The sequence below is a fragment of the Takifugu rubripes genome, chromosome 8, assembly GCF_901000725.2.
Source record: "Takifugu rubripes chromosome 8, fTakRub1.2, whole genome shotgun sequence".
Taxonomy (NCBI): domain Eukaryota; kingdom Metazoa; phylum Chordata; class Actinopteri; order Tetraodontiformes; family Tetraodontidae; genus Takifugu; species Takifugu rubripes.
The window spans coordinates 6,624,523-6,649,772 of NC_042292.1; the positions used below are offsets into that span (position 1 = coordinate 6,624,523).

Consider the following 25,250-nt stretch of genomic DNA (forward strand, 5'->3'; position numbering starts at 1 on the left):
CCTCATTGTGGACATTTATTTAGTTTTACCATCTAAATCAATTAAACAATGACTTGTTGGCGCAACCAGCAATGGATAATCAAGGGCCTTGAGTTGGAGCTGGTTCTTCTGAATTGATCCAATCTGAGAGTATAGATCTAAGCTTGAATCCTGTTGAATAACAGTTCCACTTGACAATTAAGCAGCTCAAGGCTAAAATGAAAACATTTCTCCCTCCAAGATTCTTGACATAAGCTGTGGGTATACTTTGCCAATAATAGGTATTCCTAAAAACTCTTTGAGTAGAAACTAAGTGTTTTGAAAGGATTCTTAAACCTGCTTTGGCATTTTTGATACTTGGAAATACAAATTTAAATCATTAACACAAAAGCCTTAGCTGTCGAATGGAGAAGGCTCTTAATTTGCACCTGTACTATTGAAAATGTTGAGACAGACCAAATTTAACAATGCTGCCAGAAAGCAGTGAGAATGAAACACCCGGTGACAAGTGTGAGCTGCCTTTCATGACTTCAAGGTGCTAATTTTGCTCTAGACTCCACAAACTCATGAACAATTATCAACAGGTTGCTGCACTTGCTGGAGCCAGTTTGGTCAAAGGTGCCTCTAAGCACGACTTGCTTTGAAAGTTTAGAAGACTCTTTTTGTCTCTATTGCTGTCTGTTTCACCCATTTACTCCTATTGAAGGGGGAATTAAAACTCTTAACCCAGGGTTAGAGCTCGTCTATCACTCCCTCCTGTGGCTTCTCCATTGCCTGAAGTCTGCATCCCTGTGTCAACCTTCCCCCGTTGGGAGAATTGAGTAATGGCTGCCCACCAGGCCTGTTAAAGAGTTGGAATAGTAGGAGACTGAAGGTAGTGATTAAAGGAACTGCAGGATGGTGAACAGGGAAATGAGATTTGGGTTGGTGAAACTGAGAGAAGACGATTGCAGGGATTGCATTGTGGCAGCGTCTTCTCTTTTTACTGTGTTTTCCATATCAGTTGTCCCTGAAGTGGAGCTTGAAAGAAGAGATTTGTCTCTGTTCTTTACCTTTGTTCCACTGCAAATTGTTTTTGCTTGGAACCTTCAGGAAATTTGGGATGTAGAAAAATTGGACTTTTTTTTATACAGTCTTTCAAGTATTGTAGATGCTTCACATCTATATTTGTTATAAAGCAACACAAGTCTCAAAAATGTCCTTATTTTTGAAGTAGTAAACACTTTCAGTACACGTCTTCATTAAGAGCTTTGTTTGATTACAATCAGAACTAACTGATATTACTGTCACTGATTTATTTTTGGATCAACTGTCTGAGAAACAAATCAAAAGTTTTGAGAAAAAAAGAGACAACTCAAGGATAAGAAAAGCCTTTTTCTGAGCTCATGCAGCATTACCTGCACCTTGATGCCAGTTTAAAATCTGCCAGCATCCAAGCAGAGTCGTTGCAGCAGTGATGCACCACCAGCTCAGGAAAATTTTAATGAGCGCTCTGTTTTCTAAAAATAAAAAAATAAAACCCTTTCCCAGAAAACAACAATTTTAAACATTGAACAATCACTTTTACCAGTTGATTAGTTTCTAGGGGAAGAATGTGCTCTTATCCAGGTTTTTTCCTGTTAAAAGATATTTTTCCATCAGCATGTTTGTGTTGTGTTGGGCCAGTGAAGAAATGTGTGGTTCCCAAATTAATCCTTAATTAATTGGCTTATGTCTTGTTGGCAAATCCCTGCTGTTTCACACATTATTCACAGGTCCACCAATTATAGAAGTAGCTGCACAATACACTATAATATACTCTATTTAAGGTCAGCTGTCATCTTAAAACCTGTTTGTTTGTTGTTTTATTTTAAAAGAAAACTGACTTAATTGATTCCTGTTACAGTTATAAACTCCTGACTTGTAGATGATAATAATTAGATACTAATATGTTTAAGAAAGGAACAGCACAGCTGTTTCCCAAATTTGACTTTCAGCAACATCAGAGACCTGCTGATGTTACAGTTGTCCAAATTATTTACCCGAATCTGCCTTTCGAATATTTAAAGACTTTCTCTTTGGGCCATTTGGAGGTAAGGCAGCCGTCCTCATGACCCTGACCAGCCTGCTCCTCACTGAAAAGCAGGAACCTCCTCCTCTTCCTCAGAGGGATATCGAGCTCATTCTCTTACAACCTTAAAATATTCATTTCAAGAAGTACTGGTGCATATTCAATTCACAGAAGAGCACGTTTTCTCTCCTCGCTCTTCGCACCACTTGAGCACCACTCTCAGGCAGTGGTGCAAATGAAATGTTCCAATGCTCACTGGTTTCAGTGTCCTATTTGTTCCTTGGGTGATCCCTGGCTGTGAGCACGGCTCCTGCCCGAGGCTGTGTTTAGGGTCTCCTCTGCTCCTCCCCCATGGCAGGGGTCATTATCATTACCACACTACAACGATTTGTAATTCAGTCTCAGCCGCAGCAGCTCTACTCCTGTAATTGTATAGCATTAGACTCCAGCTGGCACAGGTTTCCATTTGAATGGGCTGAATCTCCTTACATTGCAAGCATTGACCGGACCAGAGCTGGGCAACTGGAGAGAACATGTGTTATTAGGAGGGCGGGAGAGGCAGGTGCCATTGGACGGACCCTGGCGGAGGATGCGCCTTCTTGTCGAATGAATTTTGGCCCCGGGTGACCTAATTAGGGTGGCAATAAATCAAAGCGTCCCACAGGCCCTCGTGTTCTGTTGGTGTGAGATATGTCAGTGACCCTCAGGGGAGACCAGGGCAACCTTCTTCATATCCTCACAATCAGGGTGAAGGCAGAGGAAGGAGGTCTGAGCACAGACTGCATTGTTTTTGGGTTGTTTTTTTTTGAGCGGGGGGGATTGGGGGTTGTGAGACAGAGAGACATTTTAAAATGTTTTTGCCTGGCAAAAAAACTTTGAGAAGTTACATCAAATACATGTAGTTAACAACAAGCTACAGTTTACTGACCTCATCAACATCCAGGAGGAAATACCCTATAAAAATAATGAAATTATACCAGAGTATCTGTTATTTCTCCGGTTCGGGACATATTTCCTGCAGGCACAGGTCCCGCTCAGGTTTTTGCACATACTTTTGTAAAACCCCAGTTGCATCATCAAAAGAGAAATGTTCCTGCTTTTAGAAGCAGTTAAAATTTCTCATGTATTGAATAAATTCACATAATTTATTAAGAAACAGCTTTTTTTAAATTTTTGAAACGAGGCTTCTTTAAAGGCGTGACTTGGAAAATCAGTGAATGTGGAAAATCAGTCGGTAACAGCAGATCCTGGGTACCTGTGTGTGTAGTTGTGATGTCAAGTAGCTGTCTGACAGGTGTGTCTGACCTCCGGCTCCAGGGGGGAAAGTAAAGTAGGAAGGTGGAGGCTAATGATTCTGCCAGGCCAATTGCTCAGCCTGGAGGCCTTCTGGGAAATGTCCAACTGGTGCACTTATTTTTGCCAAGATTAAGTTGAAAGGCCTTGGAGAATGGCACCCGCCTTTCTGCCCTCCTTCATATTTTCCGTCCTGCAGGTTGCTGGAAGTCACCTGGTGTGTACCTGAGCCAGTAAGGCAGACTTATCTGTCATGATCTAAATGGATCCTAAGTAATGTTCACACGGCGCCTCGTGGCCCAACACTATGAGCCACTGTGCTTATTTTAAATGTGCAAAATGTAAGACATGACCATAATTTCAGTTTTCACGGTCAATCTGACATTTTGTTTTCTAGGTGACAACAAGAACCCCTAAGTTAGCATACTAAATGTAACAGTCCTGTCCCATTAACTGTTTTTTTTCTTCCTTTATTTAACGGATCGTAAGTTTAGTTTGCACTGATTTGCTGTAATTTTCTCGTTTTTGTTTCGGTTGTAAAACTACACACACGCACACACACACACACATATGATAGCAACCTAACATACTCATGTTTGTTGATATAATTCTAATCTCAACTATCTCACAACCGACGGCAAGTTTGTTTTGGAACTTTGACCTGCTGGTGTTACTTCTTAATCGTTAATCATCTGATGATCAATCATCTTCCAATGGTGAAAGACTCGGTTATGGTTATGTGGTCAGTGAGGACACGGACATACGCGGTCTGCATTTTGCTCACATTCTTGTTTCTTTAAGAGACAACCCCCAGTTTTGCTCTACTACTGGAAATTTGCAAACTTCCAACAACATTTTGCATCCTTAAGTGTTGCGTAGCAGTTCTCTTACAAGGGGCACAGACAGGTGACATCATCTGGGCTGCTGTTAAGCACTTCTCCCAGTGAAAAGACAGTGACAGCGCCATGCAGGAGGCCCAAAGGACAGAGATTCTTAAACACAGAGCCAGGAGCCGGAGCCCAGAGCTACACCAGCTGTTCCACTGATACCCTGCTGTGTGGTGCCGGCAGCAGTACAACAGTGTGCATGACTGGAGGCTTGATTGGGATATGTTTGTGGCTGCGTTTGCACGTAGGAGGTCGAGGTTTTTGTGTGCATTTGCACAATGGATCAGAGACTACGTAACCAAGGCTGTTTAGTGTGTTTGCTTTTAATCATGCTTTCATTTTTGCTCCCTATTTCTATCAACATTTCAGGCTCCCTCTTAGTCCATTCTAGATCGAGGAACGGCCAGTTGGTTTTCGCGGCCATTATGATCGGAGTTTGGTACACATATATATTAACTTTGCAGTCGTTGGCTGTCACTGGAAAGGGTTAAATGTCCACCATTATGAATGATTAGCGGTGGATTAGTCCCAGCTTCTGTCTGTTGTTTTTTCTTCTCAAAACTGCTCCAGTCTGAGTCACTCGCAGTAACATTTTACAATCACATTCACATGAATGGTGCTGGTGCAGGTGCTGGGCTTTTTGCTCGTTTGTTGGGGAGTGTGGACATCGCAGGTATGGCAAAGACTGCGCAACATGGCTGAGAGCTGAACAAATATTTTAATCACGGCTCAATCAAAGCCAATTCAGCAGGAAATCACAAGGGGGTGGGTGGGGGGGGGCACTCTTACCAGACACACAGCACATGCCAATTTGATTTATAAAGCCAATTTTTCTAAACCTGAGTTTTTAATGTGTGCAGGTTCACACACATATTTTGCCTCATTAACTCCTGCAGTTATAGTAAACGGTTAATGAAATTGCTGCGTGCAAAAGTCCTTGTTACTGATGGGAGATAATGATTAAATTTCAGGCGTTTAGTCTAATTACACTGACTTTAATAGGAACAGAGGTTGAAACTGTTTTGTGCTGATTGTCTTCTTACAAAATGTTCATCAGTTCCGGTGAGCATCTGGTTTCCAAATCCATGAGGTCTGACTAAGATTGTGACGAAGCGGAAGAATGAAAAAGAACGTCTTATTGGGATTAGGGAATAAATGTATGCTTTAATCTTTGTTGGACAGGAATAAATTAGGACACAGACTAAAGAAGGCAGCTGCAGCTGAATAACGGCACATGGTCCTCGCTTTGGACGACAGTGATGTCAAACTCTTTTGAGGTTTATAAAGGAGACACTTGTTTGTTTACAATTAATTTCTACCTGCTACTATGTTTTTCTGCTTGAAAGTAGAATTTACTTCTTAGTGAGTGAGTGGGGAAAAAAAAGGATGGGAGCAGATATATTTACGTAGTATATGATGATTGAAAATAGCATTTGCGCTTCAAATGAAACTGCACTCAAATCGAAGTGAAATAAATGTCAATTTCATCAATGGTAATGATGCAGATAATTCTTGCAATCTGGTCCTGGGATGAAACAGAGTTTAATTTAAGTCACGGCACTGTTATCTGTCCATGCTAAAGTACCTTCAAACACCTATAGAAGTTGATGTTTGAGAACCAGCTGATCCATGACCGCAAAAGCTTTAACGGCAGCGATCTTTTCCATTTGTTTTGCCTCCTGTTGTGTGGATTTAACAGCCGAAGCAACATCAATGCAGGTACCATCTCCACACTTGGCTGTGCACTCAGAGTTGAGCCAAACAGCCTTTCAGAGGAGCTTTAGGCCGACCTACTGACCCAACGGTTTGAACACACGTCGGTGTGTCGCAGAAGGACCCCGTCCACTCAACACAAGAACGCCAGGGCGGTCCAATTACCTGAGCCATAATTGGAAGTGTTGGAAATGGTGGTGGTGGTGGGTAGCACACATCACTGCCAGGCAGAGTGACATGTGTTTTTTTCAGTTGACACATATACACACACATGTGGAGCTAGAGCTTATTTATACACTTGTTCACTGTACCCCCTTCCCATTCCCTGCTGGTGTTTAGAGACGTTCTCATTTGGATACTGGATTCTCTCAAAACCAAATCCAAATAGGTCTGAAGAAAGAAAAAAATGACCAAACTAAGCTTCAGCTCAGTGAAGCTTAATGGAAACATATTTTTTCTAGTATTTTCTTATCAGGCCTGCAAGTCTTGGTCCACAAGGCAGAAGCCATTCAAAAACATTCCCTCAATTAGCATGTTCCCTCGCCATATCTGACAGTTCTTAAGGCTTTTTCACCCGCCTCAGTTCAGAACCAGTGGGTTGGTTGGCTCTTTCATTGCTTGTCAGTGGAACTGATGTGCTTGAATGATGAAAAGGACACTTAATGTGATATTTTGAAAAGACTGTTTTGCTGTATTTGGAGAGCAAATACATACAGCCAGGGAAATAAAAAAGTACAACTACAGGGTGTCTAAATGGAATGAGGAGGGATATGAGGACTGTGGAATGCAGTTATGGGCATGTTGGCATAGATTTTGCCCCTAAATGAAGTGAAAGTCCTTATACAAGCCTTTTAAATATGTGTTAGTGTGTTCACTAAAGCAGGCACGCTAACTCACTCACTTGGCTCACACTGTCTAGAAATTGGCTGCTCGGCAACAAATGGGATTTCACAGTGACTGTCTTTTTAAGAGCTATGAAAAGGTCTTTAAATGTAATTTCTAAATATGCCAACACCCTTCTGTGTCAACAAAATATTGTAGCTGCTTCGTGATGAATAGAAGAAAAATGAATTTTCATCAGGTCTTATAAAATAGTAATTTTGTGGCATGTGTATTTTTATGGCCAGGCTAAATGCCTCTCTTACACACAGCTCCAATATAAATGCACTCACAATTTTACCCAGTACACATGGATTTTCTTTTTCTTCCCAGCCAGTACGATGGCATCCTCTGGGACAGTCATCAGTGTCCCATGTCCCCTCTTGTGCAGTTAGGACAGTAATTGAAGAGGGCTTGTGTGGGCTATCATACTTTCATTTTACTGGAATGCCCCAGCTCTGGGCACACAGGTTAAATAATTCACATTCACCCACTCTGAATCCTTCCTACAATCAGTTACAGCCACGAGAATTGGCAGAACCTTTTTGACTCTCCAGTGATTATGTAGATTGCACATCTGTGTGTATGGGTCCGGGTTCGCCTCCATTTTACTAATTGGGTAGAATTGTAGATAAGACTATAATTATAAGTCATGCTTCGGAAAATAGCCTCTGCTGCTCTTTACTACTAACACCTCTTCTTTAGATCTGCCATCATCATATGCAAGTCAGTATATAGTATGCTGGTTAATACAAGATTCTATGTTTCAACTGCAGTTTTACCTGTGTCATGAGAGATTCTGCAAGCTTCTACTTACAATGTCTTGATGTAACTGATTCTCTAGTGACGGTAACAATATATTTGAGGATGATTATACTGCATTTCTTGGTCATTAGGTGGCATGTGCAGAATCCCATTGAGCCAAGCCTTTAAAGTGGCTGTACCTGTGTCTGCAAACACTAATGGGTGCATGATTAAAGCTGTGTAGTGCTCTTATGCAGTCCTCCACACTTCGGTCAGATGCGTTAAATGGACTTGAGGTAAGATTTATAACACCATTGTATCGAAGTTGGATTGTGTACTTTTGTAGGCTTATGAGAAGAGAATGACATCAGCCCTAAATGGTAGGAAATGCGCTGTTACGGTCAACAGTTTACCATCAGCGAGCTCTGAACCGTGCATGAAGAAATGTGCCAGAATGATCTTCATGTAGGCTAATTCTAGCTTTATGACTGATGTGTGGCAAGTGGGTCTATAAAACTGCCACAACATCTATGTCACTATACCATTCAACATACAGAGTCTTTAGGGATACATATATTATTGAGAATATTTTATTTAATATAATATGTTTAATGAGTATATAACGGAGTATTCCAAGAGAACAGTTGCACCACAACACACTCTGGCCACAGTAAGTGAGTTTCTTAAATCACATCAAATTTATTTAGAGCCCAAAATCACAAACATTGTTTGCCTTGGAGGGCTTTACAAGTTGTTCAGACACCTTCTGTCCCCAGAGCAGGTCAGGAAAAACCTTCAAGTGAGTAAGAAGAAACCTGAAGGAGAGCCATAGATTAGGGATCCTTCTCCCTGGCAGTACCCACATAGGAGATATAGGAGTTAGTGTGTCTGTCAATGGGTGAAGGTATTGATGGTAAGCTGCCATGTGTTTCCGCTGTGCGTATTTATTACATTGATACAGACTTGTGGTTTTTGCACAGGTCTGCAGGAGATGTAGCTACATAGCTACAGGAGGTCTCTTACAACCACACACACACACACACACACACACACACACATAAACGCCCTGAAAGCCCCTGAAGGGATCTCTTTTCTCTGCTGCTTACTTACAGTATTATCTAATCCATTACAGTATTTGTATTGTTGACAAGATGTCAAATCCCAAGACAAGCACAGGCGCTCTTTCTAGAGTTATTTCAGCCTTGTGTAGGAGTAGATTTCAGCTGAATGGAATCCATGTATGGGTCTCGCTTAGGGATGCTTCACTTGGGAGAGGAGATGCTTTCATTTTGCACAAACCACTGGAAATATTCGACCCTTGCTGGATCTCTTTAAAAACTGCCACATGTCATCAATTCAAATATTGTTTCTTGTATGTTTAAGGAAAAAAAAGATGCAGGCAAACATATCCGGAAGGTGAAGACAGATCAAGTTGCTAACTTTATTTGTCTTTTCATTGTTTTTGGCATTTTCAGGACTGAAACAGAGTCTTGAATGAGGTTTGTTTGTCTGTCCCACTGACATAATAGAAAAAAGGCGCTGAAGAGTCCGTCAGTGGCAAAACCGGAGGTAAAAGGGGCTGGAGGCTATCCGCATGCTGAGAGGAACCATTTGAAGTGCGCACGAGCAGCGTGGGACCACATTTCTGCACTTGTTTTTCAGCACTTGTTTTTGAAAAACAACACTTATCTCGGCGAAGAACACAGTTGTGGATGAAGCCGGGGGGTCCGCTCCTATTGACAAATGTGCATTCAAGCACCACGCTCTCTCGTGCATGTGCTATCATGAGATGACCACATGGCACATACAGATGTAGTCACAGACAAAGTGGGGGTGTGTTGAAATGATCCATCAATGGCAGCTGTTAGATAGTGCATCAGACAGACAGATAGACACAGGCGACACAAACAGATGAATAACTGTGTGTGGCGCTGTGAAAGGAGCATGAAAGAGCTGTTCTCTAACACTCATCCATCCTCATCAAGCCGTCAGCCCACCCGGCTGTCCTCCAGCCTGACACACACATACTCATATTCCCACTTGACATGCACACAACAGTGGCACGCGTGTGATCGCAGCAGCACCAGAGATACCTGCGCATCCTCACTCTCTCTGCCTCACCGTATCTTACAGCTGGACACATCTTGTTGACATTTTCATAGGCGCTACGAGTAAATTATGTATGGTTGCTTGCTCCCAGTGCGCTGGGCTAGAACACGTTAAAAGCAAACAGAGGGAGAACGGAAACAAATTGCTTTTTTAAATTGCTTAGACAAGAAATGCTCTTTTTTCTCTATTAGGACAAAGTGCATACACTGCTATAAAGCAGCAAGAAGCCACAGGAGTGTGACTAAATCTAATAGAAATACCATTTAGATACCAAGTGGTTGTTGGAATCTACACGGAACAGGCGCAATCTAGGTGGAATACATTATGATCTTGCACAGTGCTGAGCTAATTGAGCAAAGTAGACTATTTGCTGTTTAATACAAAGCAAGGACTAATTGAAAAATACCAGTAGAAAACAGAGCAGATACCGTGCCACACCTGCCGGATGCTGTTTGTGTGTACTGGTTTTGTGTTTGACCCTGGAATATTCTCGACACTTTACTAAAATCAAAGAAATCAAGAATGCTGTTTGTGGTATTCTAAGTATGCTTTTTACTGTTACTGGCCCCTGGACGCTGTGATGTTTCTAAAATGAATCGGCCTTGGTCGTCTTCGATTTGTTCTCCCGAGGACCGCGGTGAGATTTAAGCTTCAGAAGCGTTTGAGAGGAGAGGCAACGGTGAGAGAAAAAAGAGATACTCGGGGGACAAAGACTCAAGGCTAAAATGACATTGAAGCTAAAATATTCACGGGCACATTACTCATGTTTGAGTCGACAGTCTTTGTCTTTTCCTGCTGTACATCATTTATGTTTTTATCGTATGAGACCCTGGAGAGTTCAGATTTTCCACACAGACCGAAGGTGAATGAATGATGTTGCTGTTAAAGTATAATTTCATCCACTGTTTCAGAGCTGGAGCGCTGATGATTCCAACAATATTAGCTCATTCTTAGCTGCTTTTAAGCGACCGTGTGAAATGTAGGTCGCAGGCTGTGAGTTGAACAACACGTGATTAATGCCTCGCTGCTGACAAGAGAACAAAGAATGATGTAAAGCCAATAGGAAGGAGCCAGTAGGAGTGTGGAAAATTGACAAATCTCCACTGAAGTCTGGACAGCAAATGTGGCCAACAGATAAAGCCATTAAGGAATTTTATTTGCGGATGCAGCTTGATGTACTTCTTTCACTCTAGCAGCCAAACCTCCCTCTGGTTCCTTGCTGGTCAGTAACCTTCAAAGTGACCCACTTCTCCTTCTTTAGTATCACAGCGGCCGATACCCCCTTTGGAGAGGGTGAGATATTGGCAGTCTGCAAGAGACACCCCATGGTACTACCATGTCCTTTCTATGGCCCTACTGGGTGAAAACTCAGTGGGGCATGTAATCCTAGCAAGGACGTTTGGCTCATGTTTAACTGGACCATGCTCAGAACTAAAGGTCAACACATCTCATGAGCAACTGTTTGTGTGCAGCGTTAATGAACAGATCTAAATTATAGCTATAAACATGACTTTTTGCTCTCCTCTTTCTTGTGTTTTAATGCAAACCTAGAAAACTGGATAGTAAAGGATAGTAAAATGAGTGGTTTTTAGAAACAGTTTGTAAAGCTTTGCCCAGCTCAGACAAGCTAAAGAACAACATTGACAGCTACCTCCCACTGTGCCTGCACCAGGGGCGGGCTTCCATCCCCGTAAAGTGCGCCAGCATTGTGCCTTGTGTTGGCACCAGTGCATCCCTGTGATCCGTCCTAGCAGAAAAGCGAACAAAGCGTCGATGGATCATAAATGCATTTTACGCTGCAAGGCTGCGCTGCACATTCAGGGCAGAGATGAGGAGCGTGTGCTTTTTGATTTATCTTTGCTGGGAATGAAATACGCATTTTTCAGGTAAGGACATACAGCTGGGCCTGCTGGATGATGCATTTGTAACGATAAGACTGTGATATACTCTGGGTGAAGTTCAGGAGGGCGAATCCACAACACATTAACTGTGATATACTATCTACCATCTGCTGAAATGGAACTGGAGTCAAAGGGGAGTTTTGTCTCCTTATTTGGATGATTCATTGTTATCAGATACAGAGGTGTGAATGGTTCAAAGTGTTTTCTCATAAGCATTTTTGTGTCAGGGACATTTTGAGCTTTACTCCGCCTTCTGGATGTAAATGTTTCAAAAGCAAAAACCTTGTTAAATGTGAAAATAGAAGACACGACAGGATCCCATTGTGTACGTATAGAGCAATGTGTGTACTGTCACGATTGTGTTCTGTAATACTGTGATGTCCTTTTTCTCAGAAAAGAACTTTTATCTATTCTCAATCCACTAAACGGCATGATAATGGCCACATGGTAGAGCTGGGAGCTGCTTCCACAGCAGGGGAGCTATCAGGCCCCCTGCTGTGGAAGCAGCTCTCTGTCCAGGTACGCGAGGCTGACTGCCTCTCTTTTTAAGAGTAGACTTAAAAACTTCCTCTGTAAGAAAGCTTATGGTTAGCAGTGCTTCAGTTACAGTCATTATTCCTGTCAAACTAATTATCAGATTTAGAATAGAGTTATGTTATATTTTGGGCTATCATTGTAGCTACCATAGGCCGAGTCTGCCAAGGTACGGAAATATGGCTGCCTCCCCTCTCCTCTCCTCTCCTCTCCTCTCCTCTCCTCCTCTCCTCTCCTCTCCTCTCCTCTCCTCTCCTCTCCTCTCCTCTCCTCTCCTCTCCTCTCCTCTCCTCTCCTCTCCTCTCCTCTCCTCTCCTCTCCTCTCCTCTCCTCTCCTCTCCTCTATACATGTATGTTATATGTCAGCCCTCTCCTCTCCTCCTCTCTTCTCCTCTCCTCTCCCTCTCCCTCTCCTCTCCTCTCCTCTCCTCTCCTCTCCTCTCCTCTCCTCTCCTCTCCTCTCCTCTCCTCTCCTCTCCTCTCCTCTCCTCTCCTCTATACATGTATGTTATATGTCAGCCCTCTCCTCTCCTCCTCTCTTCTCTTCTCCTCTCCTCTCCCCCTCCCTCTCCCTCTCCTCTCCTCTCCTCTCCTCTCCTCTCCTCTCCTCTCCTCTCCTCTCCTCTCCTCTCCTCTCCTCTCCTCTCCTCTCCTCTCCTCTCCTCTCCTCTCCTCTATACATATATGTTGTATGTCAGCCCTCTCCTCTATCTGTCCTCCCCACTTTCTCCTCCTCCTTTGCTTAGCCACCCATCAGTGGGGTGGGGTGGGGGGGGGGGGGGGGGGGGGGGGCTCTGCCTGGTCCTGCTCAAAGCTTCTTCCTGTTAAAGGGGAGTTTTTCCTTGCCACTGCTGCTGTTGGGGTCAGGCCCTGGGTTTCTGTAAAGCCCCTGGAGACACTTTTTGATTGTAACAGATGCTATATCAATGAAGATAATTTGCCTTGATATGAGATAATCACTGCTCAGTGATCCCACTGGTTCCTTCCTTGGTATTAGTCTCACTTCATCAATTGTCCTACTTGAACAAGTTGTTGCTGGAAAATGTGAAGACTACAACATCAAACAACAGCAGCACAAGAAACTGAAAATCTGTCTGAATGCTTATTTCCAAGGTGCAATCATTAGCCATATAATTGACTGTGATTAGCTCCAAGCACTCTGACTGCATGTTTTTGCATAGGTTCAGCAATCATTGCTGCATCCAAGGTGCCTTAGTCATTTATGGTCTTCCTCTAAACAAAGACAGCACTGCGCCACTGACTCTGCATTATGATTTACTCATGATTCCATCATACCAACTCCCAGACTAATCGTGTCTGCTTTTCCTTTATTTAATTACATTTTATAGCACTCTAATTGTGTTCACATAGCAAGAAGCAGAGGAAAAAAAATACAAAGAGGCCCACAAAGACTGATGTCTTCGTGTGTCTGAGTGTGACATTCCATCACAGCATTTTGGTTTTGTTCTGGATTTACTCTTCCTCAAGGTGAATGACAATGAGGGGAAGTAACTTTCATCTCCAAGATGGAAGGCAGGAATGAGTGATAGACAACAAGTTAATAAAGTCACGCTATATTTCAGCATAGAGGTGCAGTGAATGAATGGACTTTTTATCACAGCAGAATGGTGGAAGAGCACTCAAAGGAGAAGGCAAAGGATATCTGCCATGTGGACCAAAGAGGCGCGTCCTCTTTACATCAGTGATATATGGGCTCGGTGTCTTTCCTCACATCATCACATGTTATATATATAAAGTAACAGTTGCTCTGTGTTGTCTTGCATGTCCAAAATCACTCCTTTGTAAAGGGTCCTTGTAAGTACTGGCAGTAATATTGCTGTTTGAGAGCATTTTTGTGAAGTGATATGGAGGGTCATTGCAGAGCATCACAGTTGCTGCACTTATCGAATCACTTCAGTGCTTCAGAGTGACACAGGAGGTAGGCGCTCATCTGTGTGCCCCATCACACGGGCAGCGTTTGCCCTGCCGGCCACCCTTAACGCCACATCACAGTGTTGATTGGAGCTGATCCTCCCTAGCCCAACCCGACCCGTCTGTTATCCGCTCTCACTTGTTCCATTGATGAACTTGAATCTTTCACAAAACTCCTCAGCTCAACAGTTATGGTGCAGCTGGTCCGTCGCTCTTCAGGACCGTGTCCAAAGACTGCACTCTGCATAGCTGTTGCAAAGCTTTTAAGGCAGTCAGCTTTATTGAGTTCTGGAAAGTGTATACAGCATAAGTACTTTACAATTGATCTCAATTCAGTCACAAAGAGCTGCTTTGTTATTGAGAACCCTTTAGATAAAATGCTTGGGGAGCTATTGACCTCTCATCTTTATTGTCTGATTGTATAAGTCTGAAGAAAATGCAACCAACTGTAAACACGTTAGTAGCATCTTTGTTATACAGGTGAGCTGTTGGACGTTCAGTAGACTTTAACTTGAGAATAGATTCAAGCAACCTGAAAGATGCTAAATGTGAACAGTACTAATAGGAAATGTTTGCCTGCTCCTTAATGACCTACAGGAATTGTGGAATTAGCACTTTCTTGATGAATGTGTGGTCAGGAGACCAATTATGTGTGATCATTTCTATTTCATTTCTATTTTTATTTCCTCTCCTCATAAAGACACACCAACATGACTAGCCTAAAGGCTAGGCATGAGCAACTGTAACAGCACTAGTAGTGCGGACATGTTTGCCAGAGAGAGATCATTTACATCACAACCACAGTGGTCCACAGCCATACCAGTTTGACCCATTAGCGCAGCAGGCATCAGTTGGCACTGAAGAGGTTGTAATAGCCAGATTTCAACCCATAGAGGGCAGTCACACTTACATTTTTAATACAAAATACTCCAAAGTGAAATATCTTGACTAAAATGCCAAGAGTTGGACCAGAAACAATCAATTACACTACTTACTCAACCAGTTGGTTAGTTGAAAAAGTTGTTTGTTTTGAGGTGTAGCTATACTTTAAATTGCCAACAATCCAGAAGAAAGGCTGCGTGTCTGTACACGTAAGGTTCTTTTTTTTTTTTTTTTTACATTTTCCTCTATTCATGTCAATCTCCCAATTTAGTCCCACTGACATCAAAGACGATTTGCACGGCTGCATTCTGTGAGGCAGCTCCAGCCTGCTGTTGCAAGCAGCGTGCAGATGATGAATGTGGAAAGCACACACGGCATTATTACACTAATATTCAAGAGCGTCTGTTAGGGACTATTTTTGGTGCTGCATATTTATTCACATTGTTTACTTTGTCCAAAATTAACTTACTGCAGCAAATACCTGCGAAAAAATAAATAATAAATCCTTCTTTTATTACAACATCGAAAGCTGGGTGGCTCTTTTGTTGGCTAAAATATTGGTTTCTAGAGTTTAGCACCATTAAATGAAAACACATTTGTCATAGAATAAAGGCAATTTAGAAGCAAAAATAGGACAAGAAGTTGTATACACGGAACACTGGAAAAATGACATGTTTTTAAAAATAAAATAATAATGTTCGATACCTTTTGGTTCCATAAAACGAGAGAGTAAAATTGGTTTTATCATTAGTTTGCAACAGGTCTACCTGTGACTGTGCATTTAAATTAATAGCTGCCCAGTTTGGGAACTGGATTTGTAGGCTTAAGATTTAGTCCTCATGATTAAAAAGCTTGTGATAGCTTAGACAGCTAACTGGGCAGAGTATGTTTTCCATTAAAAAAACTACCAGTCCATATTCTTTCAGCCTTTCATCTCATCCGGTTTAAATAAAGCCAATTAATGTGTTTCTGTCCTTGGGGGTCTGAGATCTGAAAACAGTGAGACCTAAAAAGGTTTAATTTTTTTGCAGGGGCCACTGTGACACATCACTCACTTTCAGAAGTTGTATCCCTCCCCCTGATGTTTTCATTTTGTTTTGCATTTGGAGAGAGTGCCTTGCTTCAGAGCAGTTCGGCCATGTGGATGAGGTGATGCTGGCCAGTGGCCACCCAGCAGGCCTGTATTACCCCACCAAAAAGGCTCTCTGTGCTTGCCAGAGGGACCAACACCCTCTTTGGTTGTCTGGCTGGTACCTTTAGGCAGAACTGTTGCCTGTACATGGCATAGACTAGTGTGTTTGCTCAGAGGGAGCGTAGAAGCAGAACTACCAAATACGTCGAAGCTGAACCCAGGTTTCTTCAATGCTTATTGACTCCTTTTCCATGGAAACAGGGGAGGCCAATCTCATTTACATCTCCGCACACATTTGCCTCTCAGTGGCCTCTAGAGGATCCCTAATCAGCTGCAATTGGAAAGATGGATTTTTCAAAATGAGTCTTTGATGTGAGGCTTTAGCGTTTGCTTTTGTGATCTAATTGTATAATAGGTAGGCCAGCCACACCGGGGGCAGGGCAAGCAGGGGCCTTTTCACTGATTGTCCTCAGGGAAGTAACAAATATCAGTGTTTAGGTGAGAAGACGGCTTTTCTTTTTTCTTTGGAGTTGTAGATTTGTTAGGGTTAGGGTTATATATATATATAGGGTTTTATATATATAATTAAGGTTTTCATTCGTCAGGAAATCAATTCACCTTATTGTATTTTATCTTTTTTTTGGGCTTCTTAAAGTCATAAATAGTGACACTTTTTTTTTGCCATAAACGAAGTTGCATCTGTCTCAGTTAAGAGCATGATTATGTTCTGAGTGAGTAGCAGAAGTAATGATGACACCTCTGACGTTATTCTGAGACCATGGTTTGGGAAATCAGACGAGTGCTGGCTGCTTGGTGCCTGCATAATTAATGAGAAAGGCTGAGATGAAGATCTGGATAGATGCAGTGCACTCAAAGATGTGACAGCTGGAGGGCAGAACATTTGTTTCACTAGATCCCAATATGGGCTCAAAATGCCTTTAATTAAAAAAAATAATGAAAGCAGCACATTTTATAAGTAGTAATTAGCACCTACGCATTTTTTTGAAAATGTATTACCTACAGATTAATTTGATTGACACTTAAAACCGTGAAGCATATATGTCCATAAATTTCATTTAATGGAAAATTAGCATTGAACTTCACAAACTATACCGAATTTAAATAATCTTGCTAGAAAATTATGGGTGCCATGCGCATGCTTTTATTAATAAAACTTGAGCAAGAAATCATAACACAGAACCTAACACAGAACACAGAATATTGTGAATAAAGTCAGTTAATGATTGTAGCGAAACCTATCAACATGGATCTTTTTATAATAGTCAATAGATGGTAAATTTTCCATTCAGTTCCCCCTTTAAATTCAACACATACAGGGAATGTGATTCATTGCTTTAACTTTTTCTTAAATTCAATGTGAATATCTTTTAATCCCAGTTTTCTCTTCATATTACTTTTTAGTGCTTTTGTAAACAAGTGTGACACCTCTGTGATAATCCCATTCCTCTAAAATCACCTTCCTTCTGATAGATCCTCAGAGTCATTTAATCCTCAAGGATTACAGCAGAGGGATTGGATGAAATCTTATTAAAGAGTGAATTGCACTGTATTTATAGGCAGAACATAAATAAAATCTTCATTTATTTCGACAGCTTCTCCAATCTTCAGGACTAGAATAATCAATAAGCAATGCGCCCAGCTAGATGGTTTGGAAAATGGGGCTTTATTACTCGTATTTACCACACATGTTGAGTATTTAGTATGAAATCTGTAGAGCGTTTGATCTTATGTTTATAATTTATTTTTTTCTGCCGGATTTAAGAGAATGTCATAGATTAATTTTCCTTGTTAACTTTCTGAGGGCTAATATCCTGATTTGGGGTATTGTATTATGGATAGGAAGATTTAGCTTTCTGCAGGATTAATGTTGCCCTAAGTCATGTATGATCTTACACTTCAGTAGTTTGAATTTAAATACTTGGGCTGTTTTTCTTGGTAAATTTTAGCAATGTCTGTACATGAAAAGCTTTCACTTGTCTCACAGATGTCCAAACATTAGCCGTATGCTGGCGCATCAGTTCTGTACAGGTCTGCGTATCTGTAATGTGGTCTGAAACGGAGCAAACACGCAAACATTTATACGTGTCCATCAGTCACATTCCCATGCTGCTGGGCCATTTTTGGCATGTTACCTACAAACAAATAACATCAAAACCCGACTGATGTTTTAAAAACAGAAGGCTGTCAGACAGAAGGACATGTTCACTGGCATGTTGTTTTATCACCAAAATGAGGATTTAATTGTGTTGTTATTCCATTGCTTTCAGCATCATCTCTCTCCACAAATCAATCCAAGGTCGGAGAAAACAAAAATTCTCATTCACCGCCCTGTAAGAAACAGACTCAAGGCTATCTGCTTTGTTAGGTTTGTTAAAGAGCAATGCATTGGTTCCTGTTTGTTAGCCTCGGTGTTACCAGTGGTGATCTTCCCTGTGCTTTAATCTGGTGTTGTTAGTCAGGCCTGAGTCTGTAAATATCTAATTAAAAAGCTAAAGAGAAACGCACAGATCCTCAGAGCATTCAGAAAAAAATTAGAAGCCCTAGTTAGAAGAGAATTCGAAAAGGGTCATCAGATCCCACGATGTGTTGCAGCGTATTGTTGCATCAATCAGCATTATATGTCCCCCTCTTTAGTCCAGTTGAACAGCCAGCATTCACTACATATAGGTTCGTGGAACCATGGAAGAGTCACAAACTCTATTTAAGCCTTATTTTAAACCCTGCTGTTTGTTAATGTCATTGTGATGTTACGGAAGGATCCTTGAAGCGATTACAACAGGGGCTCTGTTTCCTTGGTTGTGGGAGGATGAGCTTCTGTCATGATAACATCCATTTCAAGAACTACTGAAGGATTTCATCTTCATCCAAAGGTACCCCGTTTGTGTGGTTAACAAGTATTTCGAGGTTGAATGGAAGTAGCAGATGAGGAGGCTACAGTCTATGATTTATCTTCACATATCTGCAGTATTTGAAAAAGAGAGTTCATAAAGATGGACAAAAAACCAAAAGCTAGTCCATAGCACTAATATCAAGAAGGCAACAGGGATGCACGTTACACTCACATATTCCAGCACCCTAAAAGCAGGTTGGAACTCTGGAGAATACACTGGAAGTCTATTTATGGCAAAGCTGCATCAATCCACAGTCCTGAGTTGATCGTACCGCCCAGATTGGATGGAAAAAGACACGTGGGAATAATCACTTATTCTAAAAGTACCTTTCTAGTGGGCTAAAAAGGTCAAATCAGAACGTTAAAAAAAAAATGCAACGCCGAAGCAGCCAAACAGATCTTCATGCTCTCCCGCTCCAGGGCAACTGAGTAGCATGGAGTCGTATTTGATGTCCTGTGGGCTTGTAACCAGGTTTACCCAGTTGAGGGATGGTCTCTGGCGTCTCCACTGCTCACCTCAATTCAGCACTATTGATCTCTCAGTCCACCATCTCCCTGCGGGCTTACATTTGTCAGTTAATTGACTTGAGGCTGCTCCACTTGGCAGCAGCACATTCTGGTGACGGCTCGATGCAAGTTTCAAACCAGACTAGCCCCCCTCATCGACTCTGGTGGCTAATATTCCCGGAGGCCTGGAAAATGATTCTCCCCTATGACCATAAAGAAAGCTGGATTGTGAGAGGAATGATTAAGTATGAAGTTATTTCAGTCTATTCCTTCAGCTGAGCATGGAGCACACTATAAAATCTACAAAGAAACAACAGCTCCTGCATCCCCCTCCGGAAAATTCACCTTATGATTTGGCGTCCTCAATCCTTTGCGTTTTATTTTTATGATCAGTTCACTATTCATCATAAAATAATCCCTTCGCCACTGTTATTATCCTGCTCTTAACACGGTCACCGTATCTGTCTTCCTGAGAAACAGGTGAGTAACACATTGTGCACAGTCGCACACTCATGGAGAATGCGTGCAGTAGATAAAACACTTTAGCAGCAGGGAAGTGTGGCTAATGCTAATCTACAGTGGGACACGGCTATCACTTCTAATGTTGTTTGCTGCTGGTGTAAAGGATATCGCATGAGATTTCATATGTCAAACACTTTACATTAGTCATGGACCACAGCATGGGACTTTTAGCTGCTCTTAAAAAAACATTATTTACACCGGGGGCTCGTTGTTTGATCCATTTGTAGCAGCATTGGATGCATAAGTATTCGGCCCGTGTTCCTCTTCTAGCTTGTTTGAAGCAATCCAAAATTGTCGGCAGGCATGGGTGATAATTGATTTGCTGATTGGATTCATCATTGTTTGTACTCAGAGGTGGGGGGGGGGGCTCGCCAGACCCCCAGGAGTGCAGACTGTGCGCTCAGTTGCAGAGTTACTGCTGCCGCCAAGGCAGGGGCCTTAAAGGAGTGAAATATACAAATTAAATCAACAAAAGCCAGCTCTAAATGGGCCTTTGAGACAGAGAATCAGCAAAAAAAAAAGCTGGAAAATGTCTTTGAAGTGAAGAGATATTTGTATTAAAGATGCTGGCAGCATGACGGAGGTATTTACAGAACATCAATATCTTTATGTGTGTATGCTGCTGAGACCGTTTACTGTTTCAGAACTGACTTTTTAAAGCGGTTGATTTAATTGTCTATCCCTGACTTCCATCATAATTCCATGGCAAACATCCAAAACCCATAGAAGCATTTGTCTCCACACCTCCCTGACTCGATTGTTCCTGGTCCTCTTCCCGAGCTTTTTCTGAGCTACTGAGTCCATATTGCTGGGTTGTGTTTAAGTTGAGGCATCAGACCTGTTTATTTTGAGAAGACGCCTTGATGTTTGATTTCAAGCAGGACCCAGAGTCTCCAGGCACGTTCTTTCCTTGAAATGTTCTGTCTGTCAGATTGACGTGGGCGGCATGACACCCTTCCTCTGTTCAGCCGCTGTGCAGTCCTGCACGGTGCCAAAGTGACGCCTTCTCCATCTGAATTTGGCGAGACGAGCGTGACAGGCATGCCGAGCTGGGGGGAGACAGGCAGCACATATTGGGCCTCCTTCTGGAAACCAAAGTTAATGCTAAGTAAACGTTCTGAAAGGCACCCACTCTGACCATTCATGAGCTCAGTGCCAGGGAACCGATAAACCTACAGAATAAACGCGTGCAAACGCCTGGTTCTGTTCATTGGCTCTCTGCTGCACCCTCAGGTGGAAGGCAGTGGGTGCCGCCATGGCTGCGTGCGGGGGCTTTCAGTGTCTGCACCTGCTACAGTTCCCAGCGTGGGCAGTTTGAGTGCCACCAAGCATGCCTAAAACTGCACTGATATATGCAAGTAGATGTTGAGTGCGGCCAAGTGAAAGGTGTGCATGTGAATCAGCCACATTTAAGAATCTGTGGCTTCTTTTCATCAACGACCCGATTTGAGACTTTACTGTTTCTGTTAGGGAAGCGCTAAGCTATCGGTTCTTTCCTGTAGATGGAAATAGCCATAACATATGTAAAACTGTATGTCTTAATGTCATAAAAGTCCGGTGTAAGGCTCAACCAGTTACGCCAAGGACTGTCAGACTAGGGTGCATTTAATCCAGACACCGCCCCCCCATTCATGTACACTTCATGCTGTTGAGGTTTAAATTTAGACCTGAAGCATTGAAGTGTATTATTTACTTCTAAGATTTTAGCAACATCCACTCCTTAGAAAAGGGAACATTTTCCCTCTTGCAGTTTTGACAGTTTTGAGATCTCCAACATAAAATATTTGACATTTGAAGTGCAGCCTGAACTGTAATGATTGATCCGTGAACCAGGCAACCGACAAGGACAGGAAAGAAATAGGCTGCTGTGAATTGCTTGCTGGATTATTTCCCATTTGTATACTTCATACTTATACTTTCCTTTGAATCCAGTTTTGCTCCTGGGCCGTTCTAAGCTGGCGTTCTAAGCTGCGAACACACCATATACTGTACATGTTGTGTCTGTATGTGGTGGGGAAGGAATGGAAGATATTTGACCATCATGTTAATGGAAACAAAAACCTTTTTTGTAATTGCGTTATTGTGATTCATGCTGTATCAGACTTTTTTTTCCTTTCAAAAGACCCCTAAAAACACTAACCATGCCCAAGCATGCACACTCACAGCCGATGTACAACACGTGCTCTGATCCCATCACCTCCTCTTTCTCAGGGTTTGGTGGAGTGAAAATCATAAATCAGTAACCCATTGTAGCTGCTCTGGGAGATAGGATGATTGCTAGCTGAGGCTATCTTTAACCACAGAACAATAGCAGCGTTGGTCTCTTTAACTGAAGAGTTATTTTTCCCCCCTCATTATAAAATTACCTAAAGGTGAAAGTAATTGAGAAGCCACTGTTCATCAAGAAAGTGCAATTTTATAAACATGTTTAATGAGTTGTGTCTCGTTTCTGTTCTACAACGTAGACAGACGGCGAGCTAGCGCCCAATTAGTTACTATTGACACCTGTATTGGGCCTGTAGTTATAGACTGACCATTTGTACAATTTTGAATATCTTCATCTGTAATACGTAGACATTTAATTAAACAGGCTAGATTAAATATCAGAATGTCAAATCCGAGAAGTTCTACCTTGCTCATGCAAAATTTGCATAAAGTAATTTAATCCCACCTAAATAGAAATTTAAATAAGAACCAGGGTACACAATTAGAATAGTAGAGATAATATATACATTAGTTAATCATGTTGTGGTCTATTACCAAATTCTAATTTTTCTGCCACCGGTTGAAGGCAGTAAATTAGCTCGGTCCTAATCTCAGTTCATAATTACGACTACATTAATTACAGACATCACTCAACATGTGTTATGGGGAATAAAGGGAGTTGATTTGATCGACTCAGTAGGAGTCACACGGAGCAATGTTTGAGCACAGGCAAAACTGACTCTCATTGTTCATTCAGCCTCCTCTGCAGCTCACCAGAGGCACGGACACCACACACAGCGGATATTAATAACGTGCGAGGACGTATGTTTTTGGATAAAAATAAAGTGCAGATTTAGAGACTTTTGCAGCTGCAGAGCGCTGCCATCTTCTGGGAGATGGTGCTTCAAGTCGGGGAGGATTGTCAGAGCATTAGTGAGGTATCAGTGGTCTAACACTCGCCTCCACTCCCATCTTTGTGTTACTGCTCACTAGCTTGCTGCAATGTTAGCTCCTCCTGTCTCATCTTTGCTCTAGGTCCACTTTCTCTCTATTGCTGTGGCTGTGCCTTCCTGCCAAGATTAGCCTTAATGTCTGCCACGGAGACAAGGCCAAAGGAATCCCGACCTTATCACACATCCAGGTGGAAAACAAGCAGTAAAAATGGGGTCAGGAGATTAAGGACCAGAGCTTGCTAAATGCCAAAGTGTGCGCATGTTTGTTAGCAATAAAAGGATGATAAAACACAGGACAGACGCGGATGATGTCAAAGAGAAAAGGAGGGGGGCAGCTGGTGGGAGGGGAGCCCTGAAGTGGGCAATTGTTGAGCGTGTGCAGCTAATGGAAATCAAACAAGGCCTGATTCACCCATTCATGCATAGCTAAAAGCCTTTGAAGCAGAGCAACCTGAAGGAGCGAGGCAGACAAAAGGTCTCATTTTTCGCTGTCTCGCCTCCCGGTGCCACACACCTCTCACTTCTCACTCTTTGTCAAGGACTTCTTAGCCACTATCTCTCTTGTGTCACATTTTTTGTTAGACTTCTTCATTCCTTCAAACTCATCATAATGGCCTATAGAGGATATTTTTTTATATCCAGGGTGTAGGTGGAAGCACTCAGTTCAGAGTTTCTGAATTGAGGGTTGAAGGTTTATAAATCGAGTCCTTCTGTCTAAAATTGTGTTATTGTTGTGTTTTGATGTGTCCGTGTCTCTTTTTTTTTTTTTTTTTTAATTTTTGCCCATGTGTATCTGTGGTTTAAAGATTAAAGCCAAAGACAGCTGAAGTGATCATTATGTTTCCTGGCTGAAAATCAAGAGGGGAACCTACAAAAGCAGCTTGGGGCATTCGTATAATGGCCCTCCAAAACACCCAAAGGGAGAAGAGCAATTTGTGTTTCTGTGAGGCTTCAGGCTTTTCATCCAAACTGCACTTTGGCACATTTGGCAGATGAGACAAAGGGCACCTGAAGCAGCAGGTGGTCCAATCGATACCCAGCATGCTTTCTCCCAGCATGGGCTTTCTCAGTGTGGTGACCATTTGATTGGTGGACGGACCAAAATAACTCATGTCTTGTTGTGGTATCTGTGACCTTGTGATTGACAAAGGTCTCTGGGCGATTGGAGTTATCAACAATTGGGGAAATAAGGGACGGCAAATGTGAATGTTATCTGTTTAACGTCCTGCTTTCAAGGCGACGAACTCACCTGTGGCTGATCTGCTTCGCTGTGAAAGTGTGTATTTCTTTCCTCTTGAGAGAAAAACACGTACATCTTGTGGGATACCTCCTGTGATATTACCACTCATACTGTATGTTATATGAGGCTGATGCTATACGAAAACTATTCTTTGCTGTAGAAGGTTTATACCTGTTAATCTGAGAGGAATCTGAGGGGGGAGTTTTTCACTTTCATCCCATGGCAGTAATCATTAAATCAAACATTCACAGTAGCTGCTGATAAAGCCATGTCAAGCCTGGATTGTTAGAGGTTTTGTTTTAATTACACAGGACAAAAACAGCCATTCTGTAGAATTTTGGCCACAACTGCAGGCAATATGAAAAACCTAAAAAACGGTTTGAAAAGAAGCATGTCATCAGTGGTTGCTGGTGCTTTTCAGTTTCATACAAAAAGTCATTTCACAGACCTCCAGGAAGGCTGCACTTAGGCAAAAAAGCCTTTTCTTCAGCTGTCTAAAATAACAACAACAATCATTTAAGCGTCACTCAGCAATGACGGCAGTGGGAGCTGTGTGGAGAAATCCATACCAGATGACCTGCGAAAAAGATCTTGTCTTTAATCTGCCATGGCCTGAAGTTTGGTGTTCGATGCTGGATCCACTGCTTTACATTGTTGGGGATGAACTTTTGTTGTGTTCGAATCTCTGAGAAATATGCTTACGCCTACTTTAGGCACAACTGGGACAAGAGTTTTAAAAGTGATTAAAAAGATTTAACCTCTTAAGATATGTGGTTTAATAATAGTGTGGGAGCGATGGGCTCATTATTTGACCAGCGGTGGTAAAGGCCTAAAAAACACCCCAGGGCAACAGGGTGAGCTGGTCAGTAGAGGGCTT

At 42.2% G+C, this 25,250-nt stretch overlaps 1 protein-coding gene across 1 annotated transcript in view; it reads left to right on the plus strand.

Annotated features, from left to right (window-relative positions):
• The window catches only part of LOC115250814 (neural cell adhesion molecule 2-like), a 150,781-nt gene that overhangs the window by 33,707 nt on the left and 91,824 nt on the right, over positions 1-25,250 (plus strand).